The sequence below is a fragment of the Alosa alosa genome, chromosome 18 (assembly GCF_017589495.1).
Source record: "Alosa alosa isolate M-15738 ecotype Scorff River chromosome 18, AALO_Geno_1.1, whole genome shotgun sequence".
Lineage (NCBI taxonomy): Eukaryota > Metazoa > Chordata > Actinopteri > Clupeiformes > Clupeidae > Alosa > Alosa alosa.
Window position 1 is genome coordinate 12795257 of NC_063206.1, and position 10000 is coordinate 12805256.

Sequence of the window (10000 nt, forward strand, 5' to 3'; positions counted from 1 at the left end):
CCGCAGACCCACTCGTAGGGAGAGGAACATCGGCAAACGGTTTTGACAAGGATTTCACACGGCGATTCTTGTGTTTCCGAATTAATCCCAGCACAAAATTATGGGTTCTTTTCATCCTGAAACTCCTCATTTCCATGGTAACAATGTTTAAGCCTGCTAGATGAGTGAAAGAATAGGGCATTTGAAAAAAAAGGAAAGAAAAAAAAATGAAGCAGTATGGCAAAAAAAAAAAAAAAAAAACCGGCAGGGCTTTGATTCTCTTAACGTTTCAACTTAGATGAAAAAAAAAGCTGAATCTAATCTTAACAAAGAGCAAATTACATTTTACCGGCGCGTATTGTTCTATGAAAAGGAGCGTCGGAACGGAGGGACGAGAAGGAGGAGGCACCGCGGAGGGACTGAAGGAGGAACGGAGGGGGGTATTCATTCTGGCAGCGTGTGCGTTTCCCCGAGTGACAAAGATGATTCTGTGCTTCAGTCATAATTAAGGTGCGTCTGCAGCGGCTCTAATTAAACGTGCTTTCTCCAGGCGTCCGGGCGCGTTCCTGATGGGGAAGGTAAACAGAATAGAGAGCCCAAGAATAGGGGTGTGTGTTCGTGTCAGACAAACGACACCACCGAAGGTGCTGCATTCGCAGGGGCCAACACAGAGGCCACAAACCCACTTTAACGCCAGATTACAGCAGCAAATGTGTGTGTGTGTGTGTGTGTGTGTGTGTGTGTGTGTGTGTGTGTGTATGTGTGTGAGAGAGAGAGAGAGAGAGAGAGAGAGTGAGAGTGTTAGTGTAGTGGGGGGAATGTGAACCTTTTTATTGCAATACATAAGGTCATTGTCGTATAAAAGCGACATATTTTTCTCACTCTGTGCGTTTTCTTGTTCTAAGTGGCAGAGTAAGAACATGGGGATGAGTCAGAGGAATGGCACAAGTGTGGCTCAGCAGGTTAGTGCAGCTTGACTTCTCTTCCTGCCTCCCATTCTTCCTCCTTCCCAACACACGTCCTGCCCATTCCCTTCTTACAAACACACACACACACACACACACACACACACACACACACACACACACACACACACACACACACACACACACAACACACACACACACACACACACACACACACACACACACACACACACACACACACATATCCATGCACATAGAAGCAGAGAGCGAATCCATGCCAAGAAGCATTTTGTGACCCAGAATTCACCCCACCATCTCCTAAAGTCCCTCGGTGGTGACCATCATTGCAGTGCGAGGCTCCTGCGGTGTCTCTCCATGTTAAATCAATCCGCACTCAGGGCAGGGAAGGGCAGGAGCATATGCAGATGTGCACTACGCTTTCATAACAGCATAATAGTCACAAAGAACAGACGACAGCCTGCATTAGGACTGCACTGCCATTCTGCCATTGTGTTGTTTATGTTTGGTTTTATGACATGGAAATTTCAATACAAGGGAAAAATATATTGAACAGCAAGACCACGAATTAAGTAACATGATTACTTAAATGTAATGCCAATGGTGAAATGATTACATTAGTGTGACATGAATTTGAAGTTGTATTTCACCATTTGCATGCAGACATTATATCTGTAAGATATAATATTTACATTATAGTGTTATATTAGTATGGATTGACAAATGTCTAACATCTGCAACAGTTGTTTTTTTAGTAAATATGAGGCTTAAGAAGCTTAGGCCTGTTTTCGGTTCAAAAGCCTGTAAAAAATCAGCAACTGTGTTTGGTGAACAGGCTCAACTGATACCAAGTATCTTGGAAGCTCTCCAAACTCTGTAATATGGTCCACTTTATGTAAGAGTCGAGATTTCTATGGGCTAACTAGAACAATAATGACAAGTTAAGGCCAACCCCATTCCAATCCACACAAGGCTATTAACTTAACCGTAGATAATCGATAGAAACCATTTCTGGTCGATACCCCTTAGATGCAGATCCACGGTACTAACAGTAATCCGGTTTCAACACCCACAGCACAGAGAGAGAGAGAGAGAGAGAGAGAGAGAGAGAGAGCTTTCACCCAAAACTCACCTGAACCAAAGTATGGCGTTGGAAAACATCTCAGCTTTAAACAACTCCCAGACAGTTCTCTCTTTCTCTCTCTAACACACACACACACACACACACACACACACACACACACAAACACACACAGGGGGTAAACCACTGACCAGTGCGCAGACAGTAACAGTCCCTCTCGATGCGCTGGCCTGTCATTACCGCAGCGGCCACAGTCTGCCTTCCCTGTCCACACAGCACCTTTCCTGCATTCCAAGACAGTCCAAGACAATGAGACTGCAGTGACCGGGTGGCCCCACAGAGACAATACGGGACCAGGAACAAAATGGCAGACATACAAGCAGCCACCACAGGGTGGATATTTCTAGGTATTCCCAAACTGAGAGACTGTTTACAGAAAGCAGTATTTACAGAGTGTTAATGCCTCTGTTGTGGTGCGCCAATCAGGACTTCAGTGTGTGCGTGTGTGTGTGTGTGTGTGTGTGTGTGTGTGTGTGTGTGTGTGTGAACAGGCTGCTCACAAGGAAATGATCTTGTGATGGGGAAGCTTTGCAGTGCATTCTATTTTATGGATAATAATCCAACATATAGGGCTCTATCTTGCGTCCCAGCGCAATTGACTTTGTATACTCGCGCTTTTGTCTTTCCTATTTTGCAGTCAGCGCATATTGGAATTTTCCCTCCACAGGTACATGCCTGTAAATTAGGGGAATTGATTAAGCCCATGGGGCGGTTCAGAAATAAAAGACGGGCGTGTTCGGCGCCAAACATTCACGGTTGATATTTTGCAGTTTCAGAAAACAATTCCGCCACAGACCAGGAACTCCCTGGTCTAAAGTCTGTGGTGCAAATGCAGATGCTATTTTAAAGGCGCATGCATGACCACAGGCCTGCATGAATGAATGCGTTGCACACCAATCTACAGACACCCCTGTGCACAGATGGAAACATTCAAAGCCTTGATAATATTTGTCCATTTCCCGGTTTTGTTCGTGCATTGGTGACCTAAAAATTTAGTAGCCTATATAGTACAACATCTACATGCATTATCTTTACAACAACAACGCCTAATTATGACCTATTAATTTGGACAACTTTATACAGCCCTATAAAGGCTAAAGTTACCTTTAGTTTTGTTCCAATTTACCGTTGTGTATGGCTTTAAACATCGCGTGCGCTTTAACATCAGCCTATAAGCATTATTCCAGCTACGCTAAGGTTTTAAGCACCATAATTTTGCCAACCTTGTTGTAGCCCATCTGAAATAACTCCAATCTTTGTTATGTTCCCTCCATCCTTTCATTATTTTCAAAAAACGTTTTATATCCATGATGGCCTTGAAGTCTTGAGTTAGTGAATTAGCTTAAATCAGCTTTTATGTGCTGTTAACCAGCAACCACAGATAGTACAAGAAAGCAGCAAGTATGGCTACAATTTCTGTAGTTGCTGCATCCATTCATTGTTATTCTCTCTCCTGCTCAAACAAATGTTGTGCGTGCATTAAGTTGATGATAACGTGTTTACAAACTCTACTTAACAGAAGAAATTGCAAATAGCCTACTGTCATGCAGTTAATGGGATACTATGCAGAGTTGAAAGTTAGGTCAACTTGGAAACTGTTTCTCATTGTTAAGTTGCCTAGGGTAAGGAGGCCTTGCTTGGCCGCCTGTGCTGCGCAACGCACACTTTGCTCCTCTCATCTATACATCGTAGTTCCCATTTCTGTAAACCATACATAATTTCAAAGAAAAATATTACCACTCGAGGGAAATCAGTGTGGTGTCCATTAAGGTGTGAAAAAATAGGCATAAATCTAGCATTCACATTTTCACGAATCACGGATGTGTTGATGACATAAATTAGGAAATATTAGAGGACTTAAGGAGATGTGATGTTGATTTGCATGCCGATGCCATTTAACCCAAATGCCCCAGCAGTATGTTACATTACATTGTACATTGCAAAAATATCACCATGCATTCATAACCTCGTGATTCAGTGAGAGTGATCCCAAAACATTGGAAAGTATGTCTTTGTGACAATTCTGCATTACATTTTGTCAAGAGGAAAAATCAATAGCTAACTGTTCCCAACTGAACTGAACAAGCGTGCCTGTTGTTAAAGGGAATGTGAGATGACGCTCTGACTGGTTTATTGCACGATACGCCCAAACCACACCCATGATTAATATAGCTACTTCAGACCAACCCATTTTAGATTTGCGTCGGGCGCAACAATCAATTTTCCCGCCGGTAAAATAGCATCAGCGCCCAAGATCCGCCCACAAAGTCACTTGCGTTTTACGCAAAGACACTTCAGTTTCAGACCATTAAAATAGAGCCCTTAATAAGGGCCCTATCATGACATTCTAAAGCGCATCGTCACTCGTCAAAAGTCTATTCAAATTTAGTAGGATGTCCAGTTCACATTGGGAGGGGTTTACGTTATCAAGCGTGGGAGCATGGGCAACAAAGGCGTTCCTAGGTTTTTAATCAGTCATATGGGTGTGTTTGGAGCGTAACATCATTTAAACCAATGAGAATGACATCTGTCATTCCCTTTAACGGCGCAATAAATGTCATATATGTCAAATAAATGCATCGGTATTTTGGCATTCAACGGCGCATTTGAAGGAGGCTGCTTGCGAGACCCTATGGGATAGTCATTCCACTAAACCATGCTTTACTAAAACCTAGCATAGCCTTCACACATTTGCAACCGTCTATTATTTGAACTCATTGGCAAAGTGAAACTAACTTCACCAAGGAGTCAGTCAACGACAAGACAGTTATATGCAGTTACTTTCACTATTGACTGACAATGGGTTACCATCGAAAACATAGGCTGGAAAAAGCAACACTTACCCTAATATTGCTCAACATTTATCCTTCAGAGGAGTTGCTTATATCTCGTGACAGTGCGTCTTCAGCTGTGCTCCATACGTGTCTCTCGCCAGAATACAGCCCACTATGTGGATACTGTTTTTATAATTGATTTAGGGCTGTATTTTGGGCACCAGTGCATGGCGTAAAGTTCGTTTTCCACCCGCGCAAAGTTTAATTCGGTATTGTGCACGTTTATTTTTTAAACATTGCAGGGTGATTAATCAAGAGGAGCTTGCAATGACTGATGCAGGGACTGAGCCTGTGATTCTCTGTGCATAGTAAGGTACGGTAAGGTGCTCTGTGTGAGTGAGTGTCATGGTGATGGTGCAAATGAGTAAGTCCAACAGTGCAACAGTGCAAGAATAAAGTCTAGAGACCAGCATAAAATAAATATGGACATATCAGCGAGTAGGCAAGGTAATACAACTATAGAAAAAACTATATATGTATATATATATATATATATATATATATATATATATATATATATATATATATATATATATATTAAGAAAAGGTATAAGTGTGGCCACAATCCGGCTGTGGCATGGAGGGAGGGGTTATGCATATGTGCTAATATAGCACGCAAACAGTGAGGCAGTAAGACAGTGGTAAAAAGTTGCTAGTGGACAGACAGTACCCAAACATGGAGAGGGTGGAGAGGCAGACAGACTATGCGGAGAAGTCTATCTCTCCTCTTCCCTTAAGTGAAGCATTGAACAGTTCAATGGCCCTGGGGACAAATGACTTTCTCAGTTTGTCTGTTGTGCAAGGCAGTGAGCGAAGTCTCCAGCTGATCAGGCTCTTCTGCTTTACAATAGTGCTGTGGAGTGGATGACACTCATTGTCCAAGATGTTGATCAGTTTGTTCAGGGTCCTTTTGTAAGATATTGAAGTGATGCACTCCAGATGGACACTCAGATGGACATGCACGGGTGATGAACTCCACTGTCCCTGGATCAGGCCCTGTTGCCTCCTACTAATTCTCATGTCCAGTGTGAGCGTATCTCTCGCCAAACTCTACACCACCCACACGCTTGGCTCCAGCTGACCATAATGTGACCCTTGGTGTGCATCATAAGTGTAAACACGTTCCAGTGGCCAGTGCGCGTGAGAGAGGGGAAGAGAAGGAGTAGCAGAGATGAAGAGGAGAGAGAGAGAGAGAGAGAGAGAGAGAGTGAGAGATGGTAGCCATGGCTATGACCCCTACGCCATGGCAGGTTGGTGTGTGAATTTGATCCTCCTCTCAACAACTCCAATAGAGTCAGCCAATGCCCACTGTGTGTGTATGTGTATGTGTGTGTGTGTGTGTGTGTGTGTGTGTGTGTGTGTGTGTGTGTGTGTGTGTGTGTGTGGGAAGGAACATCAAGGCCCGGTGTTTAACACCCCACAGGCCTCAGGGTTAGTCCTCAGTGTCCAACACAACACTCTCCCTGTTCAAAAGAAACTCACGCACAACAATCAATACCAAGAAGGAGAAGGAACACACACACACACACACACACACACACACACACACACACACACACACACACACACACACACACACACTCATAGTAGACAAACACCCTGTGTGTAAGAAGAATCTGGAGAGGTACAATCGAAGAGGTTAGAGTAAACATACTGTGTGTGTGTGTGTGTGTATCTATGTGTGTGTGTGTGTTTGTGTGTGTTTTGGTTAATCCTGGTCAATGGCTATTTGCCTGCTGCAATGTTGTTTTCCCTCCCCCCACTGGAATCTTTCATTCACATAATGAAATGTTTCCCCCCCAACACCACCACCACCAAAATAATAATAAAATAAAAAAAACAGAGACTAAACAAATAAACAGCACATTTCAATAAATTAATCTAGGACCAAAAATAAAAGCATTTCATCTCTCTGATCAGTGGGCTGCCAGTGTGGCACGAAACGGTCAGCCACCATTCTTTTTCCTTCTCTAATATCCCAGCATGCTTAGGTCCTGAGTCATCCGACTGTGTCAGAACTGGGTTGGCTGCATGCTCACACGCACGGGACGGGACAGGACGAGACGACCGGGCGCTGCTGTGGCATGCCTTCCTGTTCGCTCCCTCCATCTCTCTCTCTCTCTCTCTCTCTCTCGGCCGTCTGTCCTGTCTGTCACTCTGCCCAGACCCTTCAGCAACACTCCGGGAGCCTGGATCCGACGAGGCTTTGGTTCAGAGAGTCGGGCTTGTGCGCGTCTCGGGCCTGGAATGTTTTCTTTCGGCGCGGGCCAGACACTAAGAGGAGCTCATTTTCAGGGAGTTCTGGGACTCCGGAGTGGGGAACTGTGAAGCCTGTGAAGTCATATCTGGGCCTTACTTCAGGGAAAGAGCTGACACAGCAATGTTCAGAGAGACAGCTTCTGCACTCATAAACCAAAAGTCTAGAAATGATTCACTAGAAGTAGTGGAAACAGAGGTGGGTAAATGGGCAAATGTCATCGCACTAGTAGCAGAAGTAGCAGCGATAGTGTTGGTAGCAGTGGAGGGACTACTAGTAGTAGTAGAATGAGTATTCAGCAGCAGTAACAGTAACAGTACAAGTATCATCATCAACATGAACTGTCAATGGTAGTAGTAGTAGTAGTAGTAGTAATAGCAGTAGTAGATGTTGCAGTAGTAGTAGTAATAGTAGTATTAGTATTAGTAGTAATAGTCATAGTGGCAGTAGTAATAGCAGTAGTAGTAGTAGTAGTAATAGTAGTAGCAGTAGCAGTAGTAGTAGTAGTAGTAATAGTAGTAGTAGTAGTAGTAGTAGTAGTAATAATAGTAGTAGTAATAGTAGTAGTAGTAGTAGTAGTAGTAGTAGTAATAATAGTAGTAGTAATAATAGTAGTAGTAATAGTAGTAGTAGTAGTAGTAATAGTAGTAGTAATAGTAATAGTAGTAGTAATAATAGTAGTAGTAGTAGTAGTAATAATAGTAGTAGTAGTAGTAGTAGTAGTAGTAGTAGTAGTAGTAGTAGTAGTAATAGTCATAGTGGCAGTAGTAGTAGTAGTAGTTGTGAGAGAGCCTGTCTCCATCTGTGTGGTACGCAGTGTAGGGGCGATATCATGTGACCAGTGGGTCCTTGCTGGATGTGGACAGGACAGCCTTTGATAAGATTTATGGCACTCCTCAATCAGCCCTTTCTGCATGACTGTAGGACGGCACTAACCGGTTGACTTTGGCCAAACTCCTCCGGAGATTCATGGCTCTTTGGGCGTCCGCCGGCCGCTGTGGTCGGAGGATGCTCTCCGCCACTTAGGGTTGGACAACGCCACATCCAGTGGAGATGAGCGAATAAATCAAAAACAGGTCTGTTTTTCCATCGCGCAATGTCTCCTTTCCTTATTCCACAGACAGGCGGGGGTGGGTGGTGGCAAAAGAGAGACAGAGATAGATAGACAGATAAATAGAGAGGGTGAGAGAGAGAGAGAGAGAGAGGGAAGGAAAGGGAGAGAGAGAAAAGATGACTCTCAGCTGCATGGAAAATCCTCTTTCCTGCCACGGTTGTGATATGACCTACAATCGTAACTGATCTCACTAGGCGGCCCAAACATCGCAGAATTAACTGCTGCCTTTGCATCTTGTTAGGCCATCCAACAGTGAGGTGGGCGAACTGTTCTGAGAAGGCAGAGTTGAGTAAGCCGCCCCCACACCCCCTCTACCCTCCAAAAAAAGGGCTCTGCCCTTCCCCATTTGTCTTCCAACCAAGAAATGATTTCTCACAGACATCTTGTTTGAGTTCAAGCCTCGCCAACCAACGCTGGTGTAAGATTGACGGGAAAACGAGGAGTTGACAAAGAGCCTGATGACGAGATAATCTAGACGGATGGACAGATAACGAGTCTGACAGACAGGAAGCCGTAGTAGACAGACCGATGCGGAGGAAGAAGACGAGGGAAAAAACACTGTGAATGTGGTTTATTATTTTTTTGTATTCTTTATACTCAATATGGTATCAGAACTAGCCAAATAACTGTCTAATGCAATAAATGTTATGCAAAAAGAGAAACGATGAGGTAAAAGTCAGCCTTTAAAAATAGACCTCTATATCATCTGACTCTAGTCTCTGTCATTAATCAAAACAAACCAATGGGAAACAACAACGGATGAAAAAAAAGGAACATCATCAACAACAAAAAAACTTTCTTTATGAGGAAATAATTTCATAAACAATTTTGAAGCAGTTCATGAAACTCTAACAGCCTCTCTAATGCTCCAAAGAAACATATTACCCAGCTGAAAACTGAATCCAAATGTGATAAAAAAAATAATAATAACTGCAATGTGCATGTACTGCATTTGAATACATATTAAAAAACTGATACGCACATGAAGACACACACACACACATACACGCACACACTTCCAGGAGGGCTGGAAAACATTCCCATCGCGTCCCCACATTTGAATAGTAAATATATATGGTATTTTAAAGATTGCAATGTTGCTTGATTACTCTCTCCATCACTTGCACCATTGCCTGAGGTATTTGTGTACAACTCTAAATGCTAATGTCGCTAAAGTGTGCTGAATACATCTGTGGCGGGCCCCCTTTGCCACATGCTAACAGAATGAGAGGGAAATGCTTTAGCACAGATCTGGAGGCCAAAGCAAGAGCAGGAGAGAAACACTGATCACAGGAATCACACCAGAGAAAGAGAGAGAGAGAGAGAGAGAAAGAGAGAGAGAGGATGGCTCATCAGTTCAGCCAGTCGAATGTGCACACACACACACATACACACACACACACACACTTGTAAATACCTGCATGTAAACACACACCTACAACAGCATTAGCCCCAAACCGTGCCCTGCCCCCAGCCTAGGGGAACACCATGCATATGCTAACACACTGAAACCCCTCCCCTCTCTTCTCTCTCATCACTCCATTTCACTCCAGTCCTACCGCACAAACCCAAACGCCTTCTCTCCTTCTCTTTCTCCCCCACCACCATTGTGTGCATTGTCTCCCAGCGTGGAGGTGTTGACTAATGCTGGAGCAATGAGCAGGGGGACCAATTTGGATTTATTTGTCAATCTCTTTTTTTTCACCCATTTTTCCCCCACTCCCTCCCCAT

General features: G+C 43.6%; 1 long non-coding RNA gene across 3 annotated transcripts in view; it reads right to left on the reverse strand.

The window, feature by feature from the left end:
• LOC125311702 overlaps positions 1–10000 on the reverse strand; it is a 179144-nt gene that overhangs the window by 36158 nt on the left and 132986 nt on the right. The window lies entirely within an intron of this gene.